The sequence below is a fragment of the Heterocephalus glaber genome, unplaced genomic scaffold (genome assembly GCF_053883595.1).
Source record: "Heterocephalus glaber isolate CG9 unplaced genomic scaffold, H.glaber_assembly_v1.0 deba00001465, whole genome shotgun sequence".
Lineage (NCBI taxonomy): Eukaryota > Metazoa > Chordata > Mammalia > Rodentia > Bathyergidae > Heterocephalus > Heterocephalus glaber.
The window spans coordinates 1,932,512-1,948,443 of NW_028258312.1; the positions used below are offsets into that span (position 1 = coordinate 1,932,512).

The window sequence follows — 15,932 nt, forward strand, 5'->3', positions numbered from 1 at the left end:
AGAAGAAATGGACAGATTCCTAGATACATATGAATTACCAAAGTTGAACGAAGAAGACCTAAAAATTCTGAACAACCCAATATCAACCGATGAAATTGAAAAGGTAATTAAAAACTTATCAACTAAGAAAAGCCCAGGCCCTGATGGCTTCACTGCTGAATTCTACAAGACATTTAGAGAGGAACTGCTGCCACTACTGTTTAAACTCTTCAATGAAATTGAAAGGGAAGCAATACTCCCAAATTCATTCCTGGAAGCAAGCATCACCTTGATCCCCAAAGCAGAGAAAGGCCCAACTGAAAAAGAGAACTATAGGCCAATCTCACTAATGAACATAGATGCAAAAATCTTTAATAAGATACTGGCAAACAGAATGCAGAAGATCATCAAGAAGATCATACACCCTGATCAAGTGGGATTCATCCCAGGGATGCAGGGATGGTTCAATATATGAAAATCAATCAGTGTAATGCACTATATCAATAGAGCCAAGGACAAAAATCATATGATTATCTCCATAGATGCAGAAAAAGCATTTGACAAAATCCAACAGGCATTTATGATAAAAACCCTACAAAAAATTGGAACAGATGGTCTCTACCTCAACCTGATAAAAGCTATCTATGAAAAACCAACAGCCAATATCATACTAAATGGTCAAAAACTGAAATCCTTCACACTAAAATCAGGAACAAGACAAGGATGTCCACTATCACCACTCTTGTTCAATATAGTTCTGGAAACATTAGCCATGGCAATTAGACAAGAGAAAGAAATAAAAGGAATAAAGATAGGAAATGAAGAAGTCAAACTGTCATTATTTGCAAATGACATGATACTCTATATAGAAGACCCCAAGAACTCCACCAAAAGTCTTCTAGACTTAATAACCAAATTCAGTCAAGTAGCTGGTTACAAGGCCAACACACAAAAATCAATAGCTTTCCTCTACACCAATGACAGACTCACTGAAAGAGAAATAGGGCAAATAATTCCTTTCACAATAGCATCCAAAAAACTGAAATACCTAGGAATCATCCTAATGAAAGAAATCAAAGACCTCTTCTCTGAAAATTATGGCACTCTGAAAAGAGAGATTGAAGATGGTATCAGAAAATGTACATGAGAAAACAATCCAAAAATTCATTTGGAACAAGAAGAGACCCAGAATAGCCAAAGCAATTCTAGGTAACAGAGACATGGCAGGGGGTATCACAATCCCCAACCTGCAACTATACTACAAAGCTACTGTGATAAAAACAACATGGGACTGGCAAAGAAACAGACTTGAGGACCAGTGGAACAGATTAGAAGATGCAGAAACAACGCCAGACACACTCAGCCATCTCATCTTCAACAAAGGAGCCAAACACCCTCACTAGAGGAAAGATAGCCTCTTTAATAAATGGTGCTGGAAAACTTGGGCTTCAACTTGCCAAAGATTAAAACTAGACCTGTATCTCTCACCATGCACTAAACTAAAATCAAAATGGATTAAAGATCTAAATATTAAAATAGAAACTCTGAACCAGTTGGAACAGAGGTTAGGTAGAACCCCAGAAGACATTGGTGTAGGAAAAGATTTTATGAACAAAACCTCAGTTGTCCATGAACTAGCACAAACAATCAACAAGTGGGATCTCTTATTAAAAGGCTTCTGCACAGCAAGAGAAACCACCAGCAGTGTGAAGAGACAACCCACAATGTGGGAAAAAATCTTCACCTGCTCTTCCTCAGATAAAGGTCTACTATCTCGAATCTATAAAGAACTTAAAAAGATCAGACCTCCCAAATTTAAAGAATCAATCGAAAAATGGGCATCTGAAATGAATAGACATTTCTCAGACAAAGAAGTAGAAATAGCAAATAAATACATGAAAAAATGTTCAACATCACTGGTTCATTCAAGAGATGCAAATGAAAACAATGCTGAGATTCCACTTCACTCCAGAAAGAATGGCTGCTATCATGAAATCAACCAATAATAAATGCTGGCAGGGCTGTGGGGAAAGAGGAACACTGCTCCACTGCTGGTGGAAGTGTAGACTGGTGCAAGCACTGTGGAAATCAGTATGGAGATATCTCAAAGAACTAGGACTGGAAGTCCCATTTGACCCAGCTATTCCACTGCTGGGGATCTTCCCCAAAGAATTAAAAGAATCATACCACAGTGATGTATGTGCACCCATGTTCATAGCAGCACAGTTTGTAATAGCTAACACTTGGAAACAGCCCAAATGCCCATCAACTGGAGACTGGATAAAGAAAATGTGGTTTTTTTACAAAATGGAGTACTACTCAGCCATAAAAAATGAGAAATTAGAGACATTTATAGCTAAGTGGATGCACATTGAGGTGATACTCTTAAGTGAAATAAATAGTACACACATGTGTAAATACCGAATAATTTCTCTGGTGTGAGAAACTGAAAGTGTAAATAAGGACTAAATGTGTAATAGGTCATGTGAAATAGGCAGAAAAGGGGCAAAGGGGAAGGAAGTGGGAGGGCTAGGGGAAAGGATAGAAGGGAATGGGATTAATATGAGAAAACGGAAAAATAGGAACAAAACCTTTGTAAATAGGGAGGAATGGAGGGGTTGGAGGGAGGGCTGGGCAAGGGTGAAAAATAAGAACCAAGAGAGACTATGTAAAGGTGCAAATTTCCAATGATTAATGTCATTATATTGCATACCTAAAATGTACCAATGATTAGAATGAATAATCGATAATGTAAAACAGGAAGAAAAGGTCCAAAGGGGTAGGGGTAGTGGGAGGGGCAGGGGAAAGGAAAGAAGGGAAAGGAAAAATGATGAGAAATGGAAAAAATGGAAATAAAGTCTTTGTAAATAGGGAAGGGTGGAGGGCGTGAAGGGAGGGCTAGGAATGGGGAAAAAATAAGAACCAAGATGCATTATGTAAAGGTACAATTCCCAATGAGAAATGTAATTGTGTTGTATACCTACAATGTACCAATAAAAGAATTTAATACAAAAAAAAAAATTAAGGAACAAAACTAATTACTTAACACTAAGATTAACTACTCATTACAAAACTGTAATGCAAAAGGTAAAGATGTCTTCTTTTGTAAAGTCATTGCTCTTTAAGGAAAAACTCCCCAAATGTCCTCAATATAGTTCCATTCTTTCATTTAATGAAAACAAGCAAACAATGCTAGAAATTTTTAAAAAATCAAATCACACTACTCTTACAGTACTTATTCCAAATGATCAAGTCTCTGTTACAAATATTTAGAACATCCAAAGTCCCCCTTTGAACTGTATTTATGAGCTGGGGATTTAGCTCAGTGGTTCCGCCACCTGCCTCGAAAGCGCCAAGGACCCAAGTTTGATCCCTAGTACCCAAAAAAAACAAAAAAAGCCAATGAAATGAACTGTATTTATGTTCTATGCATTACCTCAAACATGAAGCTTGTGAAAAAGCACAAATCCCATTCAAAAAGTGAGCCTGATATATGATAGTCCATCAACAAGTAAATAGAAATGTATGCTAATTTCAAGCTCCATTAGAAATGGAGTTGAGGCATGCTTGCATATGAAGAAAAAGTATGACTGCTTATTTTTAAAAACTGAAAAAAATACTAAACATTAAGAAGTTCCAACTGACAAGGGCAATGTTGACATTTTATTTTGAAGTGTGGTTATTTTTGCCCACTGTGAACTTTCAATAATGGATAATTCGGGCCAGGGATTTAGCTCAGTGGTTCCAGCGCCTGCCGTGCAAGCACAAGGTCCCGAGTTCGATCCCCGGTACTAAAAACAAACAATAATGAATAATTCAGCAAAGTACTCTCACCACGTGAGCAGAAAGCATGAGGCACAGCAAGTCAAGCCAGAGAGTTCAATTCCACACACTGTGCAGTCAGTCCTACAGGCAACACAAACAACATTTTCAAGGCCTAGAGACAAATTCACTACCATCTGGGCAAGTTTCACAAACTGGCTCTGTGTCGCTCTCTCAGATGCCTAATATGTTTAACTTTTTTCCTTAACACACTCCCACCCGCTTAAATCATGGGCAGTACACACATGACTCCCAATAAACTGTTGTGTTTATTTAATCACAATATTTTTTAAAAAGTACACCTTTTCCCTCAAGAACTCCACTTCTAAGAGGGCAGGGATGAGGAAGAGGAAAAGAGGATGAAAAAAGGCATTAACCTATGTTATGTACATGTACCAACTCCACACAAGGAATGTAGACATTATGTACTGCAAACATGTACTAAAAATAAATAAAATTCAAACAGTTTGCCCAAACCATGGATCAGTATTCAAATAAAACTTTTAAAGAGAAAAAAATTGAAAAAAAGCAGAGGATGTAAAAAAAAAAAAAAAGTAGTAGTAGTAGTAGCTATCCTTAAGTAATAATCTAGGATGGGTAAAAGATTTAGCTATAAACTAAAGCAGCCCTGGAAGCAAGCATGCTAAATATCCAACAGAGAAATTTAAGAAGCACACATAATGAAATAGGTGACTATTAACATGCCATATCAACACCGTGCAATTAATCAACTTTCATCAACTCAAAAGCACAAATTATTTTATATTATTAAGTCTCTAAAATCTGAATGTGTCTTATAAATTGATGACATTTCCTAGTTTGAGCAACTTTTTTTTTTTTGATACTGAGAACTGAACCCAGGGCCTTCATACTGAGCTAACCCTAGACCCTTTAAATTTTTTTATTTTAAGAGAGGGTCTCAACTAAATCATCCAGGCTGGGCTTAAAATTAGAATCCTCCTGCTCAGCATCCCAGAATGCTGGGATTATAGGCATGCACCACTTCAACCAGCAGCATTTTTTAGTACTGCACAAAATAAAGGTTGATTTTATACTACCAGGAGAAATGTTCAGATTATAATAAGTAATCAATTACAAAAGAGCACCTAAAGTAAACAATTTTTATGAAGTTTTATATATAGTCAATATATATCCCTAGAGCCAGATGTGAAGGTGCATGCCTGTAATCCCAGCAGTCAGGAGGCTAAGGCACAAGGATCACAGTAAATTGGAGGCCAGCCTAGGCTACAGCATAAATTCACAGCCAAGCCTGAACTATAGCAAGACTCTGTCTCAAAAAAAAAAATCCATAGCAAAAACAAAGACTAAAATACATGAAATGTTTAGAATTCTCCCTAGGTGGTATGATTGAGCAGTTGCTGCTGCTGCTGCTGCTGTTGTTGTTTTAAGGTATTGGGAATTGAATCAGGGTCTGGTGTTTGTTCTGCCACTCAGCTACATCCCCAGCTCTTTTTTATTTTCTTATTGTGAGACAGGGTCTCACTAAATTGCCCAGTCTGGCCTCAAACTTGTGATCTTCCTGCCTCAGCCTCCCAAGCAGCAGCTGAGCTTACAGGCATGCAACACAGTACTGGCTAAATAAGTTTTATTAAAGAAAAAAATGTAATTAGGGCCCGGAATTTAGCTCAGTGGTTCCACCACCTGCCTCGCAAGCCCAAGGTCCCAAGTTAAATCCCCGGTACCAAAAAAAAAAAGAAAGAAAAAATGTAATTAACTAGATGTAGAGCCATGCCTCCATTTTCATATCAGCTTGGCATAATCCTGTACATAAATGTAACTACTATAACAAATTCAGTATTTATTTAGCAGCTGCTATATGCAAAAAAAAAAGTCAGTTGTCACAGGAAACAGAAAGATACAAAAGAATGTAACTGTCTTGAAAAAAATTAGCATCTAACAAAAGAATTCTTGGTCTGCAAGGCTTTTTTTTTTTTTTGGTACCGGGGATCGAACTCGGAACCTTGTGTTTTCGAGGCAGGCAGCGGCACCACTGACCTAAATCCCCGGCCCGGCCCCTGCAAGGCTTTTAATAAAGTAAGTCAGCCGGGGAGATTTAGCTCAGTGGTGCCGCTGCCTGCCTCGCAAGCGCAAGGTTCAGAGTTCGATCTCCGGTAGCAAAAAAAAAAAGTTCCAAGGTTCAATCCCCACCACCACAGGAAAAAAAAAAAAAATTAAATGAGTAGCTCAAATAAATGGCAGGGCTCAGTGGTGCACACCTATGAGGATTGCAAGTTCTAGGCCAGCCTGGGCAACTTAGTAAGACCCTGTCTCAAAATAAAAATACAAAGGTCTGGGTATGTAGCTTAGTGGTAGAGCACTTGGGTTCAATCCTCAGTGTCATAAAAAAGGGAGGCAACTTAAAATATTTCTTGCTGGGCATGGGGGCACACACCTGTAATCCCAGCACTCTGGAAGTTTAGGCAAGAGGATTACCATGAGTTCAAGGCCAGCCTGAACTACATGAGAACCTGCCTCAAAACAACAACAAAAAAGATACTTCTCTAAAACAATATACAAATGGCCAACAATCACATGAAAAGATGCTCAACATCACTCATCATTCAGGAATTGCAAATCAAAACCACAATGACACAATAGCCTCAACTCATCAGGACAGCTATTATCAAAACAAAACAAAATTTAAAAATCTAGTCAGGGATGATGGTGCACACCTGTAATGTCGGCACTTGGGGACCTGGGATTTAGCTCAGTGGTTCCACTGCCTGCCTAGCAAGCACAAGGTCCCGAGTTCGATCTCCGGTACCAAAAAAAAAAATCTTTTCTCAGCACTTGGGAGGTTGAGGCAGGAGGATCATGAGTTTGAGGATTGTGAACTACATAACAAGTTCTAAGCCAGTCTGAATTACATAAGACAAGACTATCTCAAAATACAAAAATAAATAAAACAGACTATAGGCCGGGGATTGGGCTCAGTGGCACCGCACCTCAGTGGTGAGGACAAGGTCCTGAGTTTGATACCCAGTACCAAAAATAAATTTAAAAATCAATAAAAGACTGTAACAAATGTTGGTGCAGACGTAGAGAAACTGGAACCTTTGGCACACTGCTGATAGAGATTTAAAATGGTGCCGGTGGGCCAGGGATTTAGCTCAGTGGTTCTACCGCCTGCCTTGTAAGCGCAAGATTCTGAGTCCAATCCCCAGTACCAAAAAATAAATCAATGAAATAAATAAAATACTGCTGTGCAAGCACAAGGACCCAAGTTTGATCCCCGGTACCAAATAAATAAATAAATAAATGGTGCCAGGGATGTGGGAAACACAATAGTGTTTCCTCAAAATATTAAACACAATTACCATACATATAATCTAACAATTCCATTTTTGGGTATATTCCCTCAAAGACTGAAAGCTAGAATGCAAATAAGTATTATGTACCCATTTTCATAACAGCATTATTTTCAGGAGCCAAAAAAAGATGGAAGCAACTCTAGTGTCCACTGACAGATGAGCAATGAGTATTACTGAATAGTAAAAAGGAAGAAAATTCTGAAACTTGCTTTATCATGGATGAAACAAAGTCAAAACAAATACCTTATGATTCTGCATTTACAAACTATCTAAAGTAGTCAAGGGCCAGGGATTTAGCTCTGCGGCACTGCGCCTGCCTCCCAAGGCAGATCCTGAGTTCAATCACAGGTACCAAACAAAAATAAAAAATAAAGTAGTCAAAATAAAATGAAAATAGAATAGTAATTGCCAGGCAAGGGAAATGTGAATGGGAAGTTATTGATTACTAGGTACAGAATTCAGTTTGGATAAATGAAAGAAGTTCTGGAGATACATGGTTGGTAATGGCTGCACAACAATGTAAACATACTTAATGCCACTGAAGCATACACTTAAAAGAGTTTAGCGGGGTGCGGTGGCACACACCTGTAATCCCAGCACTTGGGAGGCTGAGGCAGGAGGATGGCAGTGAGTTCTAGGCCAGCTAGGACAACCTAAACTAGATAGCGAGACCCTGTCTCAAAAAAAAAAAAAAACCCAAAAAATCCAGTTTGTTAATTTAATATATTTTACCACAAAAAGAAAATTAAAAGGACAGTGAGTGAGAACATCTTATAGCAGGTTCTAATTTTAGAATTTCAGATAAATACCCTTTTTAGCAATGGTGATCAAAGTTTCCATGAAAATAAACACGTTAATCAGCCTTCAGAGATGAACAGCATTTGTTACAGAAGGATGCAGCATTCCAGCAAAATGGTAAAAGAGCAAAAGTATAAATGCCTAGTGGATGCAGAAGACTAGCAACAATTTATAATAGAAAATAAGTCTGAAAAAATAAGGTCCAGAATTTAGAAGGCCTTGAATGCCAATATAAGAATCTAACCAGGGGCCAGGGATTTAGCTCAATGGTTCCACCACCTGCCCCACAAGTGCAAGGACCCGAGTTCGATCCCTGGTACCCAAAAAAAAAAAATCTAACCAGCAAAATGATACAGCAGTAACTTTCTCAAATGAGAGTGCAAATTTACTTTTACATGTAAAAGACTGGATGGTGGAGAACACAGGAAAAAATAATCAATTAATTTTGTTAATTACACATATTCCTCATTTAACAACCTACCTTTTTTAATGACTGTTTGGACTTACAACCAAGGTGCACTGTTCAGACTTACAACCCACCATTCGGACTTATGACCCATCCTTTTTTTTTTTGTACAGTCTTGTACATCTTGTTTATAGAGCCTCAATGTGTTTTTATTATACAGTACTTTGCTTATATAGTACTGTAATTTTTGATGACTGTACTATATAGTACTGTAATTTTATGTTGTTAAACATTACAGTACTGTATGTTGTTACAAAAAAAAATTTTTTTTTAAGTTACACAAATAAAAGGAAAGTCATCAAGCTGCAGTTTCTTTTGTTCTGAATATTGTACATACTATATACAACTTCTTAACAACCAATTCATCCAATGACCTAGTCACAGGACCATAGCTCAGCTGGTGAATAAGAAAATGCCTGTATTGAGCAATCATAATGTTCTAGATCCTGAGACTAAAAACTGAAGATAGCAGAGGGTCGAACAGCAAATGTAAAGGAGGGCAGGGATCTCTGGAATGCTAATAATTAGCCATTTCTTGGTCTAGTCAGTGAATATGGATGGCATCCACTTTGTATTAATGCACTGAACAGGTAGTCATGATTTGAGCACTTTGCTCCATGTGTATTACACTTTGTTTTGTTTTTGGTACCGGAGATCGAACTTGGGTCCTTGCGCTTGCGCAGCAGGCAGTGAAACCACTGAGGCTAAATCCCCGGCCCAATGTGTATTACACTTTTACTTTAAAAAGTTTCATTAAAGGGCCGGGGATTTAGCTCAGTGGTTCTGCTGCCTGCCTGACAAGTGCAAGGTCTCCGGTACTAAAAAAAAAAAAAAAAAAAACTATTATTAGAGACAGCTGGGCATGGTGATGCACACCTGTAATCCCAGTACATGGGAGGCTGAGCCTGAGGCAGAAGGCTTGCTACAAGTTTGAGGCTAGATACATAGTGAGTTCAAAGCTAGTCTAAACTATACCGTGAGATCCTGTCTCAAAAAAAAAAAAGTTTTATTAAAGATAAAAGACTAGACTATACTTCCAAGGTGATAACAGCAGAAAGGAAGTCACCCATAAAATTATTTACCAAGCACTGGGGTTGTAGCTCAGTGAGAGATCACTTGGCTAGTGTGTGTGAGGCCCTGGTAACACACACACACACACACGCACACACACACACTTACCAAACATGATAAATGATGCAACCAAAATAAATGTACAAGATATCTAAGGTATACCGAAATCCAAGAGAAAACCCAGAGGCAGTGACGTCTAAGGTGTTTTGTTTGTGATACTGGGGATTAAATCCAGGGCCTTCCCACTGAGTTACATCACCAGCCATTTTTTTATTTCTTTAGACGGGGTCTTACTAAATTGCTAAATTCCCAGTCTGGGCTTGGACTTTGCAAACCTGCCTCAGCCTCCCAGAGTGCTGGGCTACTAACATAAGCCGTTACACCCAGGTTCTAAAGAACATTTTAAGAACAAATGAGCACGTCTGATGGTTAAGTGAAAAAAACATGGTCTAAAACAGTGGTGGCGAATTCATGTGGCTCAGCGCGCTGTTTGTATCACTGAAAGCTCCAAAAGGTTTGCCACCACTAGTCTAAGAAAAGGAAAACCATAGAAAATGTATCAAAGCAAGCAACAAAACAGTTTATCCAGAAAACTAGGGTACTTTCCATAGTTCAAAGATGATAATCTAAACAAGACGGTATGTAAATTACAGACTGTAAAGAGGATTTCATCACCGATGAGATCTCAAGAAAGAAAGCTGGAGATAGTTCTCACTGTGCCTAAAACAGTAATTGTGATACTCCAGGCCCTCCATAACCTGCTGCTTCAGCCTGCCATTGTTCCACCCACAAGCTACCCTCCAGAAAGAAGACTTTTTTTCCTTCTTTCAATAAGCATCTCCAGGCCAAGATCTAAGGCTCAGTTCCAGCCTTCAAGGAGCTTACAAGACTTACTTCCTAGCACTCTCTAGGCAAACAGGGACATCAATAATAAAGTACAGCACAATGGAAGTATGTTTTTAAAAAATGAACCATGTACAAGGACCCAAGTTCAATCCCCGGTACCAAAAAAAAAAAAAAAATGAACCATGTGCAGTAGTCATGCCTATAATAATCTCACAGTGCCCATGCCTGTGATCCCAGCATAGAGGGAGGCTGAGGTAGGAGGACTACACATTCAGGACACACCTGTGCAATTCAGGGAGACATTGCCAAATAAATAAATAAGCAAGCAAGCAAACTAGGTTGTAGTTAGGTGCAAAGGCCCATAGGTTATATCCCCTAGAGCAGTGGATATAATCTATGGCACATATGCCGCAGTGGGCACACAGAGCCCTCTCTTGTCTGCATGCGAACCAAGTCACCTCAACAGCCAAGCACCAGCTAACAGTTGTTTTTTCTAAACTAAAACCTCAGTATTCAGGTTTAATTGCAGTGTTGGCTCTTTGCAATAAATAAGTGGGTTCTGTATTCCAGTTTGGGCACTTGGTCTCTAAAAGGTTTGCCATCACTGCTCTAGGGGGTAGAGAGCTTAGCAAGAAGTTTGCTACCAAGGGCCGGGGATTTAGCTCAATGGTTTCACTGCCTGCTGCGCCAGCGCAAGGACCCGAGTTCGATCCCCAGTACCAAAAAAAAAGAAGAAGAAGTTTGCTACCAAATATGAAAATGCTGTATCTTTTGGGTTTATGTGTGTTTGTGTGGGATTTTTTTTTTTTGGTACCAGGGATCGAACTCGGGTCCTTCCACTTGCGCAGCAGTCAGTCAAACCACTGAGCTAAATCCCCAGCCCCTGTGTGTGGTTTTTGAGACAGTCTAACTATGTAGTTTGGGATGGCCTTACACTCACTAAGAAGCCCCAGGCTCACCTCAAACTATTGGTGATCCTCCTGCCTCAGTCTCCCAAGTGCTGGGATTACAGGTGTACACCACCACATCTGGCTTGAAAATGGTGTATCTTGGAGCTAGGTCTAAGAACTCATCATGAAAGGAGGAGGGCCACAAGGATACAAAGTCACAACCTTCTCCAAGCATACAAATCCAAGCCTTCTCCAAGCATTAGCAGGAGTTTGAATCCCTACAGAATCCCATATCGAGAATCCCTACAGTGGCTTCTTCACCTTTAGAAAAGCCAAACGTGGCCCCCCGTGACTTGGTCTTCCCTTCTCCAGCAACCTCACGTGAGGCCTTTTCCCCACCCCATCAGTTCTCAAGCTACATAGATCTCACTCAGGCCTTTAACACTTGGTAGTCTTTCCTGTCTCTCCTTCTTTACACATACAGGAGACTCGGGTCCTTCTGGCCAGATTTTTACCAGCACACACACCATGGCCACCTCGAACAAGCAGAGCTGCCTGTCATGTCTCACACTGTTACTTTCTCAAAGAAATTCCAGGAACAATTTCTCTGGATCTCCACATATGGGTCCAGAAGAGGAAAGAGTACCATTTTGAACCTGTTGAGTCTAACTCAACTCATTTCATCCAGTTCAAATGTCACCACCTCCCTGAAGCTGGTTCGGTACTTACTCAAATAAAGGCATTACTTATTAGTCCCCTCTCCATGGCTCCACAAGTTTCTTCTGCTGTTTGCCGTTACATAGCAGTTTCTGATCAGTACAGTAACAGCATTAGAGCAGTCTGTCTCGTACTACACCTGTGTGCCTCCTTCATTATACTGTGAGCCCACAGGGACAAAGACCATGTTTTAATCATTCATGAGACCAGAAAAGAGGAAAAAATATTTTTAATGTAATAAAAGTCAAGAAGGGTAAACAATTGAGCATAGGCTATAGATGATCACTCTACTCATTCCTTTTGTTAAATAAAAGACATCTGGGGCCAGGAATTTAGCTCAGTGGTTCTGCCGCCTGCCCCGAAAGCGCAAGGCACCGAGTTCGATCCCCGGTACCAAAAATAAAAATAAAAATAAAACACATCTAATATGATTTACAAATTGTTTCTTAGGGAAACACCCACTTGTCTAAAAATTACTGCTAAACACAAAATATCCTCTCACCCAAACGCCTATCCTGCCACAACAATACGACGTAAAGACTTCCTTCATCGTAAATACGGGAATAGCTTTAATTTAGTGGGAAACTTAAACACATACTACTCTTTTCTAAATTACGGGAATTCTGGCCAAATCACACATAGAAAAATAATTTTTAAAGATTCAGGAGAATATGAGGGTGTCAATCCTGGCCTCGGGCCAACCCCCGCCCGCATTACTGGGAAGCCATTAATGCCAAGCCAGGGTTAGACATTCGGACATTTTTCCAACAAGTTGTTCACATACATACACTCTTGAAAGTCAACAACAACAAAAAATACCTCCTAGTGCCGCTCCTTAAAAGGAGGACTACGAGCGATGGGCGCCCAATTAAGCAGCACAAGTGGGCTGAGTAATTTCGAAGTAAAGGTCAACACGAAAAACGCCACAAGTCCGCACGGATGTGGCGCACCTTTTACCAACAAGGCTGTGTCAGAGAAGGGAGAGTCTCGACTTTCGAGTCTTCTCCGGCCGGAAAGCGCGCGGGCTCCGCCAACGTCCGAGCCGCGTCCCGGGAAGTTTCAGCAGAGAGGAGGGGGAGGGGAGCCTCCGCCACCAAACCAGACAACAATCACTTCCCTAGAAAACAACCGCTCAAACGCACCCGCCCACGGACCCCGAAGGGGCGCAACCCCGGACCCGACGCGCGCGCCCAGGGCCTGGAACAAAGTTTAGAAACTGAGAGAAACTTTTTCGAGAGGAAGCTCCGCCGCCTCGCGGGGCCTGCGGCCCCCCAACTTCACCGAAGCTGGGAACCGCCCGCCTCGCGCGAACCCACAGCCCGGGCCCCGTGAGGAACGCCCGACCTGCCCCCGCCAGGAGCCTAAGGCGGAGGGTCGCCCCTGACGAGACTGAGGCCCGCGAGATCCGGCTGTGGCCGGCCGCGCGGAGCGGCGCCCACGCGGAGGGAGGTGCGAAGTTACCTGCGGCTAGCAGTGCGAACACAGGGGGAGTCGTGAGGCGCGAAGCCGTCGGCCGTCGCTTTGTCTCCCTCCGGGTCCGACTCCGAGGAGGAAATGGGCCGCCCGGCGCCCCCGCCCCATGGCCCGGGCCCCGCCCGCCCTTCCCGGCACCTCCCACCGGCGCGCTCTTCCCGGCGCCTTCCGCTGCACCGCGCCCGCGCCTCCTGGTCTCTCCGGGAGCGCTCCCCCCAACACACACACACCGCGAAGAGGACCCGGTCGCGCCAGGCCGGGACCCCAAAGGCCTTCTCCCTCTCTGCTCCCCACCCCAGAATTACTTCATCCCAAGCCCTTGGCGGTGCTCGGACCGGGAGTGACCCAGGGAGGAGGGAGGAGCGGTAATTCCTAGAACAGCAGCGCGGGGGACGGTTGGGGAGGGTGGGTGAGTCACCGTGCCCAGCGCAGGTGAGTCTCGGGGCGCGGCCCCTGCAGGCCTCGCCCCCGTACGGCGCCCGGTGGTCGGGCACAGCATCAGGTGGTCCTGGGCGCGCTCGCCTGAGGAGTGGCACAGGTGTCCCCTCCCAGACTCCCAGAAAAGTTCGCTAAGCCCGCTCCCTGGCTTTACCGAAACAGGCCAGGTAGCCGACTCCACAGTTGAGGGCACAGTGGCACTAGAATCGGACCCTCCAAGCCCCTTGGGTTATAGCTCAGTGGCAGAATGCTTGCCTAGCATGTACACGGCCTAGACTAGATCCTCAGCACCGTCAAGAAATAAAGTGAGGCGGAATCGTCCCTAGAAATCGCCTACTGGTCTCATCACTCAACAGATGTGGGGAAACCGAAAGCCCTTCTGACCCAAAACACGAAGCCCACAGCGGTGTTCCCGCCTAGCATTGTTACCTTCTTCCACACACCCAAATTTGAGGGACCTAACTTCTACCCCCACTTTCTGACCATTTAGGGAACTTTATTTGCACCCTTCTTGGTGAACACTCAAAAAACCTACAAAATAAACATTTAAAAAAAAAGCATACGGGGAGGGGGTCAGACTTAGCTCAGTGGTGCCTGCCTCGAAAGTACAAGGTTCTGAGTTCGATCCCGGTACGGGAAGGAAGAGAGAGAGAGACTGACAAAGGGCAGTAGAACAAAGAGCATAAGCTTCAAAAGAAAGGCAAATTTTGACCAGGCCATTCTTGTCCACCTACACCCCATCCTGTTCCTGGCTTCAGGGCCTTTACTCCCGTAGTCTCTTGTCTATCTTTCACTTTACCTGGCTACATCAGAAAATAGTAATCAATACATAAACATTTGAAGGAACAAGAAAAAGATTTAAAGATTTTGTATATCCATCATTTCACTCAAGACCAGCTATTTGATTTGCTTTTTTTTTTTTTGGTACCGGGGATCAAACTTGGGATCTTACACTTGCCAGGCAGGCAGCAGAACCACTGAGCTAAATCCCTGGCCCCCTAGCTATTTAATTTTCAAGGCCTCTTGTTCAAAACTTTCAACAAGCCAGGTATGATAGCAACCTATAGTCCCAGCGTTTGGGAGGCTGAGGCAGGAGGATTATTAAAAGTTCAAGGCCAGCTTGAACTACATAAAAAACCCAAAATTTTTTTTAATGGTAAAGTATGGAGGGTTCTCTCCCAGTTAGGAAATCATTTTTGACTCCTTAACCTCTCAATTTAAAGATTCTGTCCAAAAAAAAAAAAAAGATTCTGTCCAAATTCTTCTACCTCCATTAAACTCCATAATTTTTTCCTTTTAAACTAGTAGTTCTCAAATTTTACTATGCATCAAAATCACATGAAAGACCCAGACATGGTGGCACACACCTGTATTCCCAGCACTCAGGAAACAGAGGCAGGAGGATCATCACAAGTTCAAGCCCAGCCTGAACTCCATAAGTAAGATCAAGACCCTGTCTTACAAAAAAATGTGGGGTTTTTTCCAGTAATTTCAAGACAGCAATAGATCATTAAACCAAGCATGGGGCTTTGAAGGTGAAAGAAGAAGGGCCAGGTGACAGAATATGATGAGAGATTTGCAATGTGCTGCTTAAACTGAGAGGAATCAGTTCCCTACTTCTGAGAAACACTGAAAAGCTTACTGGGGAAGAGTTGAGTGTTATGTCCCAGGCACTTGCTGTGTGCTGAAGAAGCAAATAAAAGCTAAATTGAGCATGGTAGCACTCGCCCATAATCCCAGCCACTTGGGAGACTGAGGCAGGAAGATCACAAATTCAAGCCCAATTTAGTGTCTTAGTGAGACCCTGTCTCAAAGAATTTTTTTAAAGCGCTGAGTTCATCCCCCAGTAAAACACATACACACACTCACTCACTGAGTAAAACTGACTTGATCCCTGTTCTCACATTACTTAAAACATTATAATAGAGACAGATAGTAAAATCATAAACCATAAACAAAAGCGGGGTAGGGCTGGGGATTTAGCTCAGTGGTTCTGCTGCCTGCCTCAAAAGGACAAGGTCCTGAGTTCGATCCCCAGTACCAAAAAAAAGGGGAGGAGGGAATAGGAAGATAAGGGAGTGATACAAACAGAATAAGGGT

General features: G+C 42.1%; 1 protein-coding gene across 5 annotated transcripts in view; it reads right to left on the reverse strand.

Moving 5' to 3' along the window:
* Ctnna1 (catenin alpha 1) overlaps positions 1–15,932 on the reverse strand; it is a 383,070-nt gene that overhangs the window by 175,319 nt on the left and 191,819 nt on the right. The window contains 1 exon segment of one of the 5 annotated variants that reach the window (NM_001310282.1): positions 13,383–13,496. The exons of 1 other annotated variant lie outside the window; for it this stretch is intronic. The gene's annotated coding sequence lies outside the window, so the exon portion shown is untranslated. 5 annotated transcript variants of the gene reach the window in all.